The sequence below is a fragment of the Ostrinia nubilalis genome, chromosome W (genome assembly GCF_963855985.1).
Source record: "Ostrinia nubilalis chromosome W, ilOstNubi1.1, whole genome shotgun sequence".
Classification (NCBI taxonomy): domain Eukaryota; kingdom Metazoa; phylum Arthropoda; class Insecta; order Lepidoptera; family Crambidae; genus Ostrinia; species Ostrinia nubilalis.
Genome location: NC_087118.1, coordinates 1,717,157 through 1,738,245, shown reverse-complemented (window position 1 = coordinate 1,738,245; position 21,089 = coordinate 1,717,157). Strand labels below are relative to the sequence as shown.

At 39.4% G+C, this 21,089-nt stretch overlaps 1 long non-coding RNA gene across 3 annotated transcripts; it reads left to right on the top strand.

Annotated features, from left to right (window-relative positions):
• The first annotated feature begins 5,683 nt into the window (after positions 1 to 5,683).
• On the top strand, positions 5,684 to 6,643 carry LOC135086323 (uncharacterized). Of its 3 annotated transcripts, none has more exons than XR_010260399.1 (4): positions 5,684 to 5,957; positions 6,050 to 6,150; positions 6,227 to 6,360; positions 6,507 to 6,643. It is a non-coding gene; the product is annotated as an uncharacterized LOC135086323 (long non-coding RNA). The 3 variants fall into 3 exon arrangements; XR_010260400.1 differs by having other exon boundaries at positions 5,684 to 5,933; positions 6,242 to 6,360; positions 6,507 to 6,636; XR_010260398.1 differs by having other exon boundaries at positions 6,242 to 6,360; positions 6,507 to 6,633.
• Positions 6,644 to 21,089: the final 14,446 nt, after the last annotated feature.

Genomic DNA, 21,089 nt, shown 5'->3' with positions numbered 1-21,089 from the left:
ATATCATTATATTAGAGATAGAGTTGAAAAACAAATTGTTATTCTAAAATATATACAAAGTGAAAAACAAATTGCTGACATGTGTACTAAGCCTTTGGCTAAATCTAAATTTGAAAACTGTAGAAACAAGGTAGGATTTTGTAAGATGTAGTTTTACAAACTAGGCCCTGAGTTGCAAGTGTATTAACATTTAAGTTAGTTTGAAACTTTAATTGTTTGTTGGAGATGTGTCATTGAGGAAGGGTGTTGTGGTGAGAACAATGCCACATCACTAATGTCGTGTCACCTCACTAGCGGATACGGAAGTGAACCCCTCTGCTGTCATGGAGGCGGGCCGGTGTGGTTGTGTATTATTGTAGAAAACGCTAAATACAGTTTAATGCTGAAGAATTACTTCTTTCCTTGAACTCCCATATTCCACAATTGTGATGAGTTCAAAACCACATTCCCACAGAAAAGGATCCGAATAAATTCGATAAAATGTAAATTTGACGACTGGGCTACAACCGGCATTCACAAGAGTAGAAATAAAATGTATGAATTATATAGACTTAAAGCTGATACGCAAGATCCGAATGTTATAGAATACGTTAAAAATTACTCGAAAATATTTAAAAAGGTTTGTGTGGCTGCTAAATCGAATCATCTTCGAGACATGATTTTAAATTCTAATAATAAAGCTAAGGCTACGTGGAACATAATAAATAAACAAACATGTAAAAATAAATCGAAGGATAACACCTTCTCACTGAAAGTCGGGAATGAAGTTATAAATTCAGATACAGATGTTGCAACGACATTTGAGACATTCTTCTCAAACATTGCGTCCGAAACAACTAAAGCATTGAATTCATCGCCAATTCTTGCAGAGTCTCTCTTAAAATCTAATGTCACCGAGTGCCAGTCTCTACTCCAGTTCAGGCATATAGATTGTAATACAGTAATTAAAACCTTCAGAGAATTGAATATGAAAAAAAACCGAGGACCTTTAGGGAATCTCTGTCAGTATAATTGGGACAATTATTGACACCATAGCTCCTCACCTTGCATTCATTTTTAACACATGCATTGATCAAGGTTGCTTTCCTAGTTTAATGAAATTAAGTAAAATAATCCCATTGTTCAAGGCTGGTGATAAATGTGACCCCTCTAATTTTCGGCCGATTTCTATTTTACCTGTACTTAGCAAAATTTTTGAGAAAATTATATTTCATCAACTTCTTTCTCATTTTATTTTCAACAAATTACTTCACAATAAACAATTTGGTTTTACCAAAGGTAGAAGTACTACTGACGCTGGAGTAGCACTACTGAAACACGTCTTTGATGCTTGGGAGAGTAAAAAAGACGCTGTTGGTATTTTTTGTGACCTTTCAAAAGCGTTTGATTGTGTAGACCACCAAACCTTACTAAAAAAATTACGACATTATGGTGTTTCGGATGAGGCACTTGATCTGTTGAACTCGTATCTCACAGGCAGAAAGCAAAAAGTTTGTATTAATGGAACTGAGTCTTCTGGAGCACCTCTTACCATGGGTGTGCCGCAGGGATCGATATTGGGACCTTTGCTATTTCTTATTTATATTTATGACCTTCCCTACTTTGTAAAAGATCTATGTGATATTGTGTTATTTGCTAATGACACATCTCTCATTTTCAAAGTTGATAGAGGTAAAGTAAACCTTGATGATATAAATGACACACTCTCACAGGTTTTGCATTGGTTTACTGTTAACAACTTATTGTTAAATGCAAACAAAACTAAGTGTATTAAATTTACCTTACCTAATGTGAGGCAGGTTCCCACACAATTGATGGTGAAGAATGAACCATTAAATAGCATAAGTTCCAAAACATTCTTGGGAATCACTTTAGACTCTAAACTTCAGTGGGGTCCTCATATTGAAACCTTGTCAGCAAGGCTCAGTTCAGCTGCTTTTGCAGTGAGAAAGATAAGGCAATTAACTGACATTGAAACGGCAAGGCTAGTTTATTTTAGCTATTTTCATAGTATAATGTCATACGGCATATTGTTGTGGGGCTCAGCTGCGGACATTGAAACTGTGTTTGTTCTGCAGAAGAGAGCAGTGCGGGCCATTTATAACCTTGGACCCCGATTTTCCTTGAGAGAATTCTTTAAGGAGATTAATATACTGACAGTAGCTTCACAGTTCATTTATGAAAACCTTTTATATGTTCGCAAAAATATAGAGCAACTAGCTTTCCGCCCGCGGCTTCGCCCGCGTGGAATTTTGTCTGTCACAGAAAAACAATATCGCGCGCGTATTTACTCACCGTTTAGACCTGGACTACGACAAACATTTTAAAACCAAAATCAGCTCAATCGGCCCAGTCGTTCTCGAGTTATAATCAGACTAACGAACATCAATTCATTTTTATTTATATAGATAGACTAGTCCTTTTTTGACGCATTAAAAATAAATCTATGGCGACTCACAGGATTTAAACTATCGCTCGGCCTTCGGCCTCGCCTTTTTCTACGTTAGCTAAGCCCCCCTGCATACAATTTGTATGGAGAATTTAGTCCCTTTAGGAAAACGGGTGAACGCTTGGCGGCCATCTTGGATTTCCAAAATTTTGCATTTTTGCCTTAATCTGGACCATTTTCCGCGCCGAACCCCATTTTTACTTTTTTTCTAACTTAACCCAATCCCGTAAAACAATTCCTTAAAACCACCCATGTCCCAAAATTTTGAGTTTCCGTAACTCCCAGTGTTGCCAGGTCATCGAGCTAAAATGGTCAAATGTCATTAGTTTTACCTATTTGCAGGAGGCGTCATCCAAATTTTTGACCGGAAGTCGTTATTTCCATTTTTTACATTTTTTGGCCAAATCTTCCAAAGTATGGCAACACTGGAAATTTTTGTTTTCCCAAACGATACTCCTTGACAAACTACGTAATCGCCCCATACAACTCGACTTTCCCAAATGTTGCCAACTGCCAGAAAAATTCATTTGAAAAATCGAAAATCTGAAACTTTTTACAAAATGGCCGCCTGCTCAGCCGCCATCTTGATTTTCTGACATTTCGGATTTTTCCCATAATCTGGGTCGTATAATAGACCAAACCCCATTTTCAGATTTTCCCTGCCATATCTCCTTCTGTCCGTCCTTAACTTTAAAGACACCCATGTCGAAAAAAATACTTATCCCCATAGCTCTCAGTGTTGCCAGGTGATCGAGATGAAAATGGTCAAATGTCATTTGCACGACCCCTTTGCAGGAGGCGTCATCCAAATTTTCGACCGGAAGTCGTTATTTCTACTTTCGTCATTTTTGGACCAAATCTCCCAAAGTGTGGCAACACTGGAGAAATTTCTTCACCCAAGCAAAACCTCTTGACAAGACACACGATCGCCTCATACAACTCGACTTTCTAAAGTGTGGCCAACTACTCGAAAAATGAATTCCAAAATTTCGAAATTTTCAACTTTTTTACAAAATGGCCGCCCACGCCGCCGCCATCTTGATTTTCTGACATTTCGGATTTTTCCCATAATTTGGGTCGTATATCCAACCAAACGTCATTTTTATTTTTTTTCTGCCATAATTCTTTCTGTCCGTCACTAACTTTAAAGTCACCCATGTCGCAAAAAAAACTTTTCCCCATAACTTTCAGTGTTGCCAGACTTTTTCCATAAAAGTGGTGAAATGTCATTCGGGTCCCCAAACGTCACCAAACTGCATACCAAGTTTTTGGAATTTTTGGAAATTTCCATTTTCTACTATCCGGGGCCGTGGTGGAAAATTTTCTTCCAAAATGGTAGTTTTTTCCGATTCATGGCAACACTCGAATAACAGACCAACAATCGCCCGGAACATTGTACCCCACTCCGGTGTCGCCATCTACCGGAAAATTGCTGTCAAACTTTGGGAATTTTTATGCTCGCAACAAAATGGCCGACGGCTCAGCCGCCATCTTGTTTTTTGATAATCTGTAAATGTGGCCTTGAAGCAGACTATATAAGTAACAAAAACTCAAAAAAAATTTTCAAAAAAAATGGCGCATCTCGGAGTGACACCTCCCTAAAAACACCTCGAAATCGCATTTTCAATCCAAGATGGCGGCGCGGCCATTTTGTTTTTCTATTTTTTTCTCAATTTTTTTAACACATCTTGGCAACCCCAACAAACCACCAAAAAAGAAAAAATTCAGGACCAAAAACAAAAAAGTTGATGTTTCAAAAATTTCCGCCATATTGTTTTTTGGTTCAAAAAATGTGGTAAAGCTGTCAGTCAAAAAATCTAGTTTAAAACAAACACCAACAATTTTACCCCTCTCCCCTCTAAATACCCCAAAAATACCCCTGTGTGCTTAGTGTGAGTTTTTCTAACTTTACGATCGCGTTTGCGTTTACTTAGATTTGTATGGAATTGAATAAGCGCCACCTGGTGCCATACGCGAGAAACTTAAAATTGTGAGTGTGAGTTTTTGAGTTTTTTACTCTACTACCACGTCAATACGTAAACGAAAGCGAGCTCGTAAATTACCATCACTCGGTGGAATTGTGTGTTGAATCGCGAGTGTGAGTTATAATTTTGACAGTTTTGACAGCTCGTTTAGAAACGCGCTCACGTTCGTATACGTTTATTAGGTACTCACTGAAAAATCTTTAGTGAAATATTGTGTTTATATTTTTAGATAGAAAGTTTTAAATCTTAATAAACATAATAATAACCTACCTAGATCCTACCATAAAATGATTGTTGTTACTGTATTCTACTCATCAAAATTTATTATTTATTTTTTATCAATCACACCTAACCTTACCCAAACCAAACCCACCTAAACCTTACAAAATATACCATCAACGCTTGCGGGCAAACTGATACTAATGGGATTAAAACAAAATGTTCTTGTGAGAATTGATTTAATAAAATAGCTTACTTATCTTAATAATCATTTTAATTAAACAATATTTTGACTTTCAATAATTGAAACCTAGTAAGTACCTAATAAAGTTTCTAATAATAAGTAGAATAAAATGATTATAGTTCCAATTTGGCTGCTCAAGGTTTCATCTGGCTACTGGGGTTTTCTCTGTAAAGAAAAATAAGTAATGTTTAATACTATTTTATTTTGCCATCCTAACAATAATTAGTATAGCTCACCATCTCAGTTTAGTTTAGAGACATACATAAATGAGAAAGATACAAACCTTTGATCATTATTTTCCTGTCCTGTCAGTTCCAAAAGAGATATGTGACACGGTGTAGGTAAGTTGTTATGTCTGTCCGAATGACTTTACGATCGCGTATACCGAGTTGACTTCAAACGCACCGAAGACAGTTTGCGCGCGAGTGCGAGTTGCCATCAAAGCATACTATTGGATGCGCGTTTACTCACCATGAATTGCGACCATTATTTTTCTTAATGTTGTTATCCTGCGATAAAACGACCAAATAGAATGACATTCATATTCAGTGTTCTTAATGGAAGTGGCTGTCTATCAACTTCGTGCTGGTTGTAATCAATCAATCAAACTAAAAAAAGTAAAAATGAAAAAAGTAAAAGAAAAAAAAGTAAAAACCTCTCTGAAAGTTAATAGATTCGTTGTAGTTTATTATAGTTAGTATGATTATTACTCGACTTTAAACGACTAATTGGTCGACATTAAACGACTAATTTAGTCGTATAAAGTTCATTGTAAAGAAATTTGCAATTTTAAATTTAAAGTTTCCCGCGCGCAAACGTCATTGAGCCGGACCGTGACAAAATGAATTTATGATCTATGGTAAAATAAGTAGCTACGTAATTCTATGATGTAGGTAGGTATAACCTCAAAGCGTCTCATATTTGTGAAAAAAACAGTTAATGATATTAAATATAAAATACATACCAAACCATTGTTAATGATACAAGGATAATCTAATTATGATTTAGGAACCGACATTGTGATTAATAACATTAGGTAAATGTCGTTTCTTTCTTGCGGGTATGTAAGAAGTAAAGTTTTGTTACTAAAGATTTTTATTTTATGTGTAAATTTATTATAAAGTAAACAACAAATAAAATTCTTTTTTGCAGAGAAACTCAATTTGTGTTTGATTGACTGTGTGTCGTCCAAATCACAGAAATATTGGAATAATTAATCATAAATAATAAAATATTACTATTAGTAGACATCGGTAAGTAGGTACCTAAATTAAATTGTTAAGTGACGAGTTTTAAACTGGATCGTGCAACTAAGTTAGTTTGTAATAGTATCTTGTGTTTTAGGTTATATGGAATGGAAGCGAAGATTCAGCCGCTAGAGATTATGATAAAAATTCCACCGAGTCACATAAAACTCTATTCTTAGAACTGACAGGACAGAAAATGAATGGTCAAAGGCAAAGGTATGTTGATTATAACTTGATTGTAATAATTGAATCTTTTTTATAGTAAGTATACATTCTCTAGACTAAACTTAGATGTTATGCTATATTGATTGTTAGGATAGCAAAATAAAATAGTAATATACATTGCTTATTTTTCTTTACAGAGAAAACCCCAGTAGCCACATGAAACCATGAGCAGACAAATTGAAACTCTGCAATTTGACTAACCATTTTATTCTACTTATTATTTGAAACTTTATTAGGTAGGTAACTACTTCAATTGAAAGTCAAAATACTGACTAATTAAAATGTTTATTAAGATAAGTAAGTAAGCTTATTTTATTAAATAAATTCTCACAAGTACATTTTGTTTTAATCCCATTAATTTCAGTTTGCCCGCAAGTGTTAATGGTACATTTCTTAAGTGTATCCGGATCTGGATCTGTGTGAGGTTTAGGTGTGATTGTAGAGGGCCATAAATGATAGGTACCTGTAATGAATAATAAATTTTGATGAGTAGAATACAGTGACAACATTAATTTTATGGTATCTAGGTAGGTTACATAGTTATGTTTACTATCTAAAAATATAAACACAATATTGCTTTACTAGATGGTAGATAAACAAAATTAAGCACGAGCTACACATTTAATAATAATTAAATAACGCATTTAATAAATACAATTATTAGCTATTAAAATTATAATCAAATAATTACCTATGTTTTTTTCATAAATTTACTGTAGATATAGCCAAGATTTAATTATACTAATCAAAATAATAGACGAATTAACTATGTTACGGGTGCGCTGACAAGGCTTTCACTAAAGATTTTTCAGTGAGCAATAAACGTATACGAAAGTGAGCGCGTTTCTCAAACGAGCTGTCAAAACTGTCAAAGTTGTAACTCACACTCGCGATTTAAGAGTGATGGTAATTTACGAGCTCGCTTTCGTTTGCTAAAGATGCCACAGATTAAAATTTAAAAATACCAATAACATAAAAGAGTTCCTGTACCTACAGGAACTGATTAATTAAATAATATTATTTTAATTATTTCAGACTTGTATGTACCTACATTAAGCAATAAATCATTCATTTTTCATCCCCTCCCCACCCCACTGTTTTTAGGGTTCCGTGGTACTGACAAGAAACCTTTATAGTTTCGATATGTCTGTCTGTCTGTCTGTCCGAGGTTTGGCTTGGAAACTATTGGAAACTAGGGAGCTGTAATTTTGCGGAGGTTTGAAAACTAAACTGTTGGCGTGAAAAATCTGGAAAAATTCGTAATAATACTGCTTTTCATGAAATTTCAAGGAAAACTAAACGGTTAAAATACATCACTTAGTTCAATAGTAATAGTCATTTGACTCATGTATCATAAAATTTCTTAGAAGAAAATATAAAAAGTGACTTTAGATGAAGTAATTACTTGCTTCTGAAATATACTGTGGTAACGATGGACAACTACGGAACCCTACATTGCGCGCAAGACACGCACTTGGACAATTTTTAGTAAGTTTCATTTAATTTTCTGCAATGAATGTTAAAAATCTATAAGCTAGCTAAACACCAAATAAAATAAATTCCACTTACTGCTCCATAAATGTAACCATCATTATAAATTGTGACGATGATGACAAGCATCATTTTTATTATTATTATTTAATTATAATAAATTTTAAAAAAAATTGCAATGCCCGCCAAAAACTTCTGCAAACTCACACAATAATTTTCAAAATGGCGCGTTTGATATATTATAACCAGCACAAATATGATAGACAGCCGCTTTAATTAAATAACACTGAATGTGAATGTCATTTTATTTCGTTGATTTATCGCAGGATACCAACACTAAGAAAAAATAATGGTCGCAATTCTTGGTGAGCAAACGCGTATCTAATGGTATGCTTTGATGGCAACTCGCACTCGCTCGCATACTGTCTACGATGCGTTTAAAGTCAACTCGGTATACGAGATCGTAAAGTCATTCTGACAGAGTTAACAAACTCACACTAAGCACTCTGATCAGTGAGTCAGTCAGTCAGTGAGTGGTAATCGAGCTTTATATAGTATAGATAGATAGATAGATAGATAGATAGATGATAGCTAGCGGCCGCCCGCGACTTCGTACGCGTGGATCCCGTTTTACCCCCTTCATCTATCTTCAGCGGTTAACTCCCCTTCCCGTAGGAATTTTGCAATATCCTGTTGTAACTAAGCTTTAAGTTTACTAAGGTACCTGCATGCCAAATTTCAAGCGTCTATCTTACGCAGTTTAGATTTTTTCATACATATGTTTTTTCCCGCTAACTCCCGTTCCCGTGGGAATTTCACGATATCCTGTTGTACCTAAGCTTTAAGTTTACTAAGGTACCTGAACACCAACTTTCAAGCATCTAACTTAAGCGGTTTAGATTTTTCATACAAAAGGATTTTTCCGCTAATTCCCGTTCCCGTGGGAATTTCGGGAATTCCTTTCTTAGTGCACCTCTACGATACCTAAACTACGTCCCTTCCAAATTTCAAGTGCCTACGTTTAGCCGTTTAGGCTGTGCGTTGATCTGTCAGTCAGTCAGTCAGTTTCTCCTTTTATATATTTATATATTTAGAAGATTAGATGATAGCTAGCGGCCGCCCGCGACTTCGTACGCGTGGATCCCGTTTTACCCCCTTCATCTATCTTAAGCGGTTTAGATTTTTTTCATACAAATGTTTTTTCCCGCTAACTCCCGTTCCCGTAGGAATTTTGCAATATCCTGTTGTAACTAAGCTTTAAGTTTACTAAGGTACCTGCATGCCAAATTTCAAGCGTCTATCTTACGCAGTTTAGATTTTTTCATACATATGTTTTTTCCCGCTAACTCCCGTTCCCGTGGGAATTTCACGATATCCTGTTGTACCTAAGCTTTAAGTTTACTAAGGTACCTGCACACCATATTTCAAGCATCTAACTTAAGCGGTTTAGATTTTTCATACAAAATGATTTTTCCGCTAATTCCCGTTCCCGTGGGAATTTCGGGAATTCCTTTCTTAGTGCACCTCTACGGTACCTAAACTACGTCCCTTCCAAATTTCAAGTGCCTACGTTTAGCCGTTTAGGCTGTGCGTTGATCTGTCAGTCAGTCAGTCAGTTTCTCCTTTTATATATTTAGATTTACTAGACTAGAAAGAGTGATTTACACAAGTTCAATACAAGAAACAAAAATAAACTTGCCGTTCCAAATTTCAGACTGCACAAGATTGGTAATTCATTTATGGGGAAATGTATTAAACTTTTCAATAAATTACCACAAACTGTTGTAGAATTGCCCATTCATAAATTTAAAGCACATATCAAAAGCACCTTAATGAAAAAGGGCTACTATAAATTTGATGATTATATAAAAGATAAAAATGTTTGGAATGTTTAACTACCTAGCTCGCATCAATACTTATGACTATAATTTGTATATTTTAAAGACTGTAAAACCTTGAAAAGGAGGCTGACAATAGTGACTGAGTTTCTTGCGCTGCTTCTTCTCAGCACTGGCCCATTTATTGTCCCGAAGCAGTGGTAGGGTTAATATTGGGACGTGTAAAAGCGCTTTTTTAAAGCCTATTTGCAAAAATAAATGAATTTTATGAATTTTAATTTATTTTATTTTAGATAACACTATTTTATTTTTATTAAAAAGTGTGAGGTAGATTGAAGTCAATCCATCTCCGAACGGTAACACCGTTAAATCGCAGAAGTAAAATATGCATGAAAATAAAGTGAGTATCACGATTATTCATGATAAATCGCTAAATATCATTGAAATCATTGCGATTTTCAAAAATTTTCGGTTTGCGAGAAAATGTTTAAAGGTACTTACTTACTTACACTTTATGCCGATAATATTTCACCGAAATAAAAGAAGAATAATTATTTCAATACCACAACCCAATGATAAAATTCTCGAATCATAGCCTCGAGCTACCGATGGTGGCGCTAGTGTCGACAGGTTGCAGTGGCGGGAACCGGAAAGCAGTGATATCGTGGGCAGATTATACGCCATAGCTAGTACTCAAACAGGAAACGGGATGCTACTCTCATTATACAAGGCTTCGAATAACGGTACAGTACTGTTTAATGTAGCTCTTTCATATAATGTGCTACTTTTAATGAAGTATGAATTATGATGAACGATTGCTATTTAGCATTACCTATATGAAACGTGACATAATATCTGTTTGATTTTTGCGCTAAATACGTGCTGTGCTGTATGCTGAACAATGAACTTTCCCTCATACTTGGACAGGCTTGGGACTGTCAATGTAAACATATTTTTACAATGGCGTATTTAAAAGTTCATTGTTCTTATGTATGTCGCAGACGGTCATGAGTACGGACACTAAAGTGAAACGCAAGTGCGCCACCTAGCGGCGAATCGGCGCAACACCGCTTTGGCGCGCTTCGACAGAGTCGTAACGGTCACGGCGGGGCGGATCGAACTCACTTTCGCTCCGGACGCCGACAAGAGAAGACATCGTCACGGAACTGTCCCACGTTTCACCTAGTGCCTATTTTATCGCTCGACGAAGTCTAGATTGTAGTACTAAGAACTAAGTGCTGATTTTGAACTCTGTTTGACGATTATTAAAAGTGTTTGAACACAAGTCTTATTCTCATTGCACGATACCCTATTTCGCCCACAATATCTGAGGTTCGAATCCCTGACGAGCCGACATCAGAATTGGGATCGAATCGTGCAATTGAGATCACTTTCAACGATATTGGAACCAACACGCTAATGAAGACACCAACATTTGCGACGTGCTATTTTGGACCAACAAAATAGGAACATACCTACCTATACCTACTACCGGCAAGCTCCTTTGGCATCCAGGAACCGCTCGCTCGCTGGTCGTTCACTGGGCCTCGACCAACGTCGTCTCACCCGGCGGGTTAGTACCGCGCTGAGGGCGGGGTAGTGGTGTCAAAGTCGAGCTGAGGGTATGCCCGGAAAATAACCGGCCAGAAGGTTGAAGGATTGGCTCACAGCATTGGACCGGCGCGGGACGGCGGTCAAGCTCACAGCGTTGGACCGGCGCAGGACGGCGGTCAAGCTCACAGCATTGGACTGGCGCGGGGTGGTGGTCAAGCTCACAGCAATAGACGGCGGCGGCGGTCAAGTGGAGAACATTGGACCGGCGCGGCGCGGAACGAGGTTGCCCGCGAGTACTTTGGATCACAAGGGTGAGCGATATTGTTTTTCATTTGATTCTTTTGCTGAATACTTGTTGTTGTTGGTTAAAGATTGTCGCCAAGATTGAGTGGCAGACGTTTCAATAATGTTACTGTAATGACCGGTATAGGTCAAACACAAGTAGTCAGCACAGAATACATTTTATGTTGTGTAATGATTAACGATCAAATTAGAGGGATGCCCATCAGTCGAGTGCCGATTGATTATTAGTAATAACGATGATTTGAGTAATGATATTAGTGATGTAGAGGCCACTGAGTGATAGTCACAGGGATGACTACCACTATGTTCGTAATCACAGGGATGATTACATAATTTTGACTTGATGACGGACCATAGACTTTCGACTTATGACGATATCGTGATCACAGGGATGATTGCGATTAGTAATGTAGTCACAGGGATGATTACATTATTTTGAAACCTATAGTCACAGGGATGACTTGGGGTTTAGTGTGCAGTTACAGGGATAATTGCAATAGTAGTCACAGGGATGATTACTTTATTTTGAAACCTATAGTCACAGGGATGACTTGGGTATTGTGCAGTTACAGGGATAATTGCAATAGTAGTCACAGGGATGACTACTTTATTTTGAAACCTATAGTCACAGGGATGACTTGGGGTGTTTGTGCAATTACAGGGATAATTGCAATAGTAGTCACAGGGATGATTACTAGTGAAAGTGATTGTTACAGGGATAACATTCACTCATTTTGAGAGTCACAGGGATGGCTTTCAAAGTTGTGGCACTTACATACCTACTATTCATGATGCTTTCTTTATATTTGACTGAACGGCACTTGTACTTTTTGGCTTTTCTCTAGTATTTTCGTTAAAGTACGTTTTATAGGACAAAGGTAGTTTTCAGTTAATGAATTTTCATGTTTTACCATCAGGTAAAAGGTAGTTGTTTGCAAATTAGTATTACGTCCAATCAAGTGATAATTTAATCTTAATTCAAAATAATTTTTGGTTTGGCTCAGTGGTACAAATGGTATCAAAAAAAAAGGGACCGTTAAGAACATGCAATAAATTACGTCACGTGCTTAATCACGCGTGACCTCAGCTGAGTTTACATTGAGTGAAGATGTTATTGTAAATTATTTGGTTCCTAGGTGGTAGGTTCACCACTGATGTGAATATTATCGATACGGACGTACGTGACGGATGTAAATAGACTAAAACTATTAGAATTGCTTAAATAGACTTCCTGAATTCCTTGTCGGTTTACCTTGTAGGTACTCGTTTAGTAGAATACGGGCGGTGAGCTTAAAATAAGATTTCATCTTAGGAAAGTAGCAGCCTTGCCACTTTGCACTTGCGTACCTACTATTCATGATCAATTGAGAAGAATGCCATAGGGTTATGTACCAGTCTAAAGTTGAAGTCGAGGTACATGCTGATCACAGTTGTGGTGATGATTATTATTTTTTCTGTAATGGGAACTCGAGTTTGCTCTTGAGCCGTAAATCGTGGTGTGTAGTCGGTGAGTGATGCACACGGTGGCAGAGGACGTGGTCTTGGTAGACCGTAGTGTGTAGTCCGTGGGTGATGCACACAGTGTTGTGATGGTACTTAATGGTACAGTTTCAGTAATGGTGATTACTGTGGCATATGGAGATACTCGAGTGTCCTACGAATTTATTAGTGACTAACATTATTGAAGTGTTGAAGTTAATGATCATGTTACATAGCCCTGGCTACTTCTATGTTCTTAAAAAGTGTCGATTTTAGAAAATAATTAGGATTGAGTTAGTTTACTTTCATGTTTTAATAGCAGTGATTATGGTAGCGATTGGTAGTGTAATTATGAACATTGGATTGCAATGAAATTAGAACGCCTGAGGTAGACGTGTCTAATGTAGTACAAAAATGCTAGATAAAGTATTTGGTAGATGAGTGTACTTGATGGAGGTACATTGCTTTTTCATGGATGATAATGAATCTCCTACATTCATATGGAGAAGGACCTTAAACCAGTTGTAGGATTAGTCGATCAAAACTCAATTATTTTAAAGTTATTTTTCTCAGTATCGTAGTATGCAAGTCGCTCAGATTGCTTGCATCTCCCGTGCATTCGTAGTCGTAAGCGTAAATCGGGCCTGATTTCCCGTAGCAGTGCGGCCATGACTGTGAATGGCATGCGTTTGGCGGGGAGGTGTAAACGATCGCTGTGAGTCCACCGGATTGTTTGTATTCGGGTACCGGAGGGAGGTAGCCCATGATTGTGTTGTATTTAGGTACTGGATGAAAGTAGCCCATGATGTGTTGTATTCGGGTACCGGATGGAGGTAGCCCATGTTTGTGATATGGTGTAAGAAACAATCGGATGGAGATGAAGAGTATTGTTTACTGCTTTGCTGACCTTAGTAATTATGATGTGGTTTATTGAGTTTTGATGGACCTTAATCTCTATTGTGTTTTGATAATGTATCAAGCGATCGCTAGGTAGATAGTAGCGTACGTGTGGTACGTGTCTCGCTGTATCGCACCTGCCGCGTTTCCGAATAGTCATCCGTTAAAATCTAACTGATCGTTGATTATTTCGTATTAAATTGTAATTGACTGTGGGAATACACGTCTATACTGCAAATAGAGACTAATATTTCGAGTTTTCCCGCCATGTCTGACCCACTTTATAATGAGTCAACCCATCTACCTTCGTTTCAAATTGTGGAAATCTATGATGGTGACCGTTATGTTTTAAGATCCCTAATTAACAAACGTGTATTGAGTATTCACATGATCGTGTTAGGAAGACCCCTGAAGGCCCAGTACCTATTGAGATTGTGAGGGAAACGAGTTGGATGACTAAGTTCCATCTAGTTAATTACAAGCACAGGTTTCTCAATTGTTTGGTCGGAGATTGTACCAGGATGATGCTGTAGCCGTAGCCCGTTGGAAATCGGTGTCTGCTATGTGGGGTAGTCCGTGGGAATTCGGTAATGTGGTAGTCCTGGGTGGTACAGTCCGATCTTGCCGTGTAGCAAAGGTCATATGGGTCTGAGACTGTATCAGAATATCGTAGCCGTAGCCTATTAGAAACCGGTATCTGCTCTGAGTAGTCCCTGGGAATTCGGTAGTGCTATATTTCTGGGTGGTGCAGTAGGATCTGGCCTTGTGTAACTAAGATCATAAAGTCATTGGTTGATTGACTTAGGCTCCCGAGCTAGGGTAGCAAAATGTGGACCGCTAATTGTGATACCTGGGGCTCATTTGATTTTTAAGTAATTTTTGGTAATGATGATGTACCACATGGTCTCGGCGACTTCAATGTAGCAATTATTAGGAATTGTGATTAGTAGTGATTGGATTCCTAAAAGCTAGGTAGTTTCTAATAGTTTGCTATTGTGGTTACTAGTTAGTGACACTAGACTTCTACTTGGATGGCTTTTATTTGGAAGAGTAATTAGAATATAGGAAACTAGTAGTGGAAAGAGTAAATAGTAGTGGAAAGAGTAAATAGTAGTGGAAAGAGTAAATAGTAGTGGAAAGAGTAAATAGTAGTGGAAAGAGTAAATAGTAGTGGAAAGAGTAAATAGTAGTGGAAAGAGTAAATAGTAGTGGAAAGAGTAAATAGTAGTGGAAAGAGTAAATAGTAGTGGAAAGAGTAAATAGTAGTGGAAAGAGTAAATAGTAGTGGAAAGAGTAAATAGTAGTGGAAAGAGTAAATAGTAGTGGAAAGAGTAAATAGTAGTGGAAAGAGTAAATAGTAGTGGAAAGAGTAAATAGTAGTGGAAAGAGTATCTAGTAGAACTGAAAGTTTAGTTTCCTTATTTCTGAAAGCAAATAAGTTGCTTGAAATAGGATTGGCCGAGCGGATACTGTGCTGTTCTTTTGGTTTTTTCAGATGTTCACACGAGGACGTGTGACACGCAGGATGGCCGTGTCGCAGACGGTCATGAGTACGGACACTAAAGTGAAACGCAAGTGCGCCACCTAGCGGCGAATCGGCGCAACACCGCTTTGGCGCGCTTCGACAGAGTCGTAACGGTCACGGCGGGGCGGATCGAACTCACTTTCGCTCCGGACGCCGACAAGAGAAGACATCGTCACGGAACTGTCCCACGTTTCACCTAGTGCCTATTTTATCGCTCGACGAAGTCTAGATTGTAGTACTAAGAACTAAGTGCTGATTTTGAACTCTGTTTGACGATTATTAAAAGTGTTTGAACACAAGTCTTATTCTCATTGCACGATACCCTATTTCGCCCACAATATCTGAGGTTCGAATCCCTGACGAGCCGACATGTACAATAAATCATCTTCATTGTTTGGTATCTTTTTACAATATTTAACTTTTATCATAGTTTTTTTAATATTCAAGTTATGTACAATAATCATCTTTGTTATTTAGTAACTATTTTAATATCTCCGTTTCTTTTATCTTGTATTACGCTCTTAATCATCTTTTTTTGATACGTTATAATTATTTTCCCATTTACAATAGGCTTCATTACTTTTTAAAAATACTAGCTCAGCTGTACGTTTTCTACTCAGTCGTGCTCTTTTCTGCGTAACAAAATTACCAGCTTTTGAAAAAACTCGCTCACATTTCACTGACGTCACGACGATATGGCAGTTTTCACTGAATATTTCAGCCAAATTAGGGTAAATGCATGCGTGTGATTTCCACCACGCCAGAGGAGAAGAATCTCGCGGCACCACTTCTTCGTTTAAAAACATATCAAGCTCATTTTTAGCTTTTGCGTCCAAGTCGTCCACCGAGGGCGTGATTGCCGCAATTGTTTTTACAAGCTTTATATTGACTTCACTTGTTAGTATGTGTGGGACAAATCTTGCAACTGAATTTAAGACCACTTCTCCTCAACCGATTGAGCTGAAATTTGGTATACTTATGTAAGTACGATGACAATGCAATGTTATGGTACCATTGAGCTGGTCTGATGATGGAGTCAGGAGATGGCCATAGGAACTCCTGAACGAAACGGCGGAATCGCATCGAGTGTCGGTTCGTTGGATTTGTCTTTTTGAGCAGTTTAGTGCTAGATGATGTCTAGGGTCCTGATGATGGATTAGGGAGGTGGCCATAGGAACTCCTAAACGAAACGGCAGAAACTCATCGAGTTTGGGTTCGTTGGATTTTTCTTTTCGAGCAATTTAGTGCTAGATGATGTCCAGGGTCTTGATGATGGAGTCAGGAGGTGGCCATAGGAACTCCTAAACGAAACGGCAGAAACTCATCGAGTTTGGGTTCGTTGGATTTGTCTTTTCGAGCAGTTTAGTGCTAGATGATTTCCAGGGTCCTGATGATGGATTTGGAAGGTGGCCATAGGAAATCCTAAACGAAAAGGCAGAAACTCATCGAGTTTGGGTTCGTTGGATTTGTCTTTTCAAGCAGTTTAGTGCTAGATGATTTTTTTTTTTGAAGGGACGCGCGCTCGTCGCAGACCGACGTTCGCGATCGGGCAGTATCGAGCGCATAAAGCGCCCGATCAGTGGCGAACCCAACTAGAGGGTTGCCCACCGCGGTGTTGGACCAAAGTCCAGCCTACGGTGGGCTCACTCTAGTGGGCCCGATCGAGGGGGACTACGGACGCGGCCTGAGGGCGCCACGGTAGGCTCGGACCTCGGCTCAGGCCGTGTCCGGGGGACGGATTGGGGAGAACCGGCCCGGTACATGTCTGTACCGTCCGAAATGGAAGGCAGGGCCTCGTACTCGCCGGCGAGTACGGTGTAACGAGCTACTGTGTTGTGGATGTCTGTGTTCAGAAATTCGGTAATAGGATCGTCCGGGTCGTCTAGGACATGCCTAGGTTGTCGGTATTGGGCAGCGACATCTTTCTGGGGTGTGTACGTGGCGGCGCTAACGATAAGAGGGTTCTTGTGGTTGATCGCTTTATCAAAGTAGCGGCGAGAGGATTCTTTCATAAAGTGATCAATCGATGGGATCTCGAAATCTCTATGGAGATTCGTGTTACGTACGAACCACGGGGCATCCGCGGCTTGGCGTAAGAATTTGTTTTGGAGGGTCTGGAATTTCTTAAGGACTGTGCAGGACGTGTGAGCAAACACCGGACTGGGCGTAAGTCAACACTGGACGGATGCAGGTTTTGTAAATTGTCAACTTATTCCTAAGTGACAATTTACTTTTCCTTCCAACTAGGTGGTAGAGTCGGTGGGTGTAGTGGTTCGCATGGCTCAAGACACGTCTGAGGTGCGGAGCGAACGATAATCTCTGGTCGAGGGTGACACCTAAGTACTTGGCCTCACTCTTCCAAATAATAATTTGTTCAAATAAGGTGAGATGGGTGGGGACATTAGGACGAGTGCGAACCGGAGGACGTTTCGCAGACAAAGCCCTAGAAAACTATACTGCTGCACTTTTTTCGGGATTTACCTCGATACGCCACTTCCTGAACCATTCGCCTAATTGTGTGACTGCGCGTTGGAGCGCCAAGATGACGTAATTCCGATTACGTCCGGACTTGTAGAGTGCGGTGTCGTCCGCAAAGAGGGCTAAATCCGTATTTGGATATTTGGGGATGTCATTGACGTACAATGAAAAAAGAATGGGTGCTAGATGATGTCCAGGGTCCTGATGATGGAGTCAGGAGGTGGCCATAGGAACTCCTAAACGAAACGGCGGAATCTTATCGAGTTTGGGTTCGTTGGATTCGACTTCTCGAGCACTTTGGTGCTAAATAATGACCCAGAGATTGAGATACAACCAAAAAGTGTAAAATAAAATTATAATAAAAAAAACTTTTTTAAAAACAAGCTTTATCCTGAAATGCAGTTGTACTAAAACGAAAAAAATAATTGTATGCTTGGTTCAAAGAATTTCGAAAGCTTGTAGCGCAAACAGAAAAAAAGAGGAATAAATTCCATGCGCGATACAAGCTTTCGAAATTCTTTGAACCAAGCATACAATTATTTTTTTCGTTTTAGTACAACTGCATTTCAGGATAAAGCTTGTTTTTAAAAAAGTTTTTTTTATTATAATTTTTCAATTTTTCCCCATATTGAGATAGATTCAATTGTCAACGTTGATGTAGATACACAGCGGCCCCGGTGCATGATAAAGCAGGAGCATCAGGTGCAGAAGCAAGAGATGTTCGCTTAAGCACGGTTTGTGCGTCGGCATGTATCTTTCGAAGGCGCAACTTCTACAGCTGCTGCGGCACCGTCAAGAAATGCATGTATTTTAAATCTTGGATCCAAGAAAGTGCAGATTCCAAGAAGCATGTTGTCTTCAAACTCACTCTCTGGGAAGTAAACTTTCAATTCTACTTCCAGCTTATTGAGGAGTTCTTTGGCCATGCCAAAAATGGGTTTACTTTTCATTTGAGTAATTACATTTCTTAAACCGTCGACAATAACGATGGCGAGACTTCCAGTGAGGTAATGGGTGCCACTCATTATGCGAGTCACCTCTTCGAAAGGCCTGAGAATCATGCACACTTGTTTTATTGCTTCCCAAATTTCGACAGTAACAATGGGCAAATCAACTTCTAAGTTAGGGATAACTGCCTGCAGGGCCCCTTGTATTTTTAAAAGTCTTTCCAGCATGTAAATTATAATAAAAAAAACTTTTTTAAAAACAAGCTTTATCCTGAAATGCAGTTGTACTAAAACGAAAAAAATAATTGTATGCTTGGTTCAAAGAATTTCGAAAGCTTGTATCGCGCATGGAATTTATTCCTCTTTTTTTCTGTTTGCGCTACAAGCTTTCGAAATTCTTTGAACCAAGCATACAATTATTTTTTTCGTTTTAGTACAACTGCATTTCAGGATAAAGCTTGTTTTTAAAAAAGTTTTTTTTATTATAATTTTATTTTACACTTTTTGGTTGTATCTCAATCTCTGGGTCATTATTTAGCACCAAAGTGCTCGAGAAGTCGAATCCAACGAACCCAAACTCGATAAGATTCCGCCGTTTCGTTTAGGAGTTCCTATGGCCACCTCCTGACTCCATCATCAGGACCCTGGACATCATCTAGCACCCATTCTTTTTTCATTGTACGTCAATGACATCCCCAAATATCCAAATACGGATTTAGCCCTCTTTGCGGACGACACCGCACTCTACAAGTCCGGACGTAATCGGAATTACGTCATCTTGGCGCTCCAACGCGCAGTCACACAATTAGGCGAATGGTTCAGGAAGTGGCGTATCGAGGTAAATCCCGAAAAAAGTGCAGCAGTATAGTTTTCTAGGGCTTTGTCTGCGAAACGTCCTCCGGTTCGCACTCGTCCTAATGTCCCCACCCATCTCACCTTATTTGAACAAATTATTATTTGGAAGAGTGAGGCCAAGTACTTAGGTGTCACCCTCGACCAGAGATTATCGTTCGCTCCGCACCTCAGACGTGTCTTGAGCCATGCGAACCACTACACCCACCGACTCTACCACCTAGTTGGAAGGAAAAGTAAATTGTCACTTAGGAATAAGTTGACAATTTACAAAACCTGCATCCGTCCAGTGTTGACTTACGCCCAGTCCGGTGTTTGCTCACACGTCCTGCACAGTCCTTAAGAAATTCCAGACCCTCCAAAACAAATTCTTACGCCAAGCCGCGGATGCCCCGTGGTTCGTACGTAACACGAATCTCCATAGAGATTTCGAGATCCCATCGATTGATCACTTTATGAAAGAATCCTCTCGCCGCTACTTTGATAAAGCGATCAACCACAAGAACCCTCTTATCGTTAGCGCCGCCACGTACACACCCCAGAAAGATGTCGCTGCCCAATACCGACAACCTAGGCATGTCCTAGACGACCCGGACGATCCTATTACCGAATTTCTGAACACAGACATCCACAACACAGTAGCTCGTTACACCGTACTCGCCGGCGAGTACGAGGCCCTGCCTTCCATTTCGGACGGTACAGACATGTACCGGGCCGGTTCTCCCCAATCCGTCCCCCGGACACGGCCTGAGCCGAGGTCCGAGCCTACCGTGGCGCCCTCAGGCCGCGTCCGTAGTCCCCCTCGATCGGGCCCACTAGAGTGAGCCCACCGTAGGCTGGACTTTGGTCGAACACCGCGGTGGGCAACCCTCTAGTTGGGTTCGCCACTGATCGGGCGCTTTATGCGCTCGATACTGCCCGATCGCGAACGTCGGTCTGCGACGAGCGCGCGTCCCTTCAAAAAAAAAATCATCTAGCACTAAACTGCTTGAAAAGACAAATCCAACGAACCCAAACTCGATGAGTTTCTGCCTTTTCGTTTAGGATTTCCTATGGCCACCTTCCAAATCCATCATCAGGACCCTGGAAATCATCTAGCACTAAACTGCTCGAAAAGACAAATCCAACGAACCCAAACTCGATGAGTTTCTGCCGTTTCGTTTAGGAGTTCCTATGGCCACCTCCTGACTCCATCATCAAGACCCTGGACATCATCTAGCACTAAATTGCTCGAAAAGAAAAATCCAACGAACCCAAACTCGATGAGTTTCTGCCGTTTCGTTTAGGAGTTCCTATGGCCACCTCCCTAATCCATCATCAGGACCCTAGACATCATCTAGCACTAAACTGCTCAAA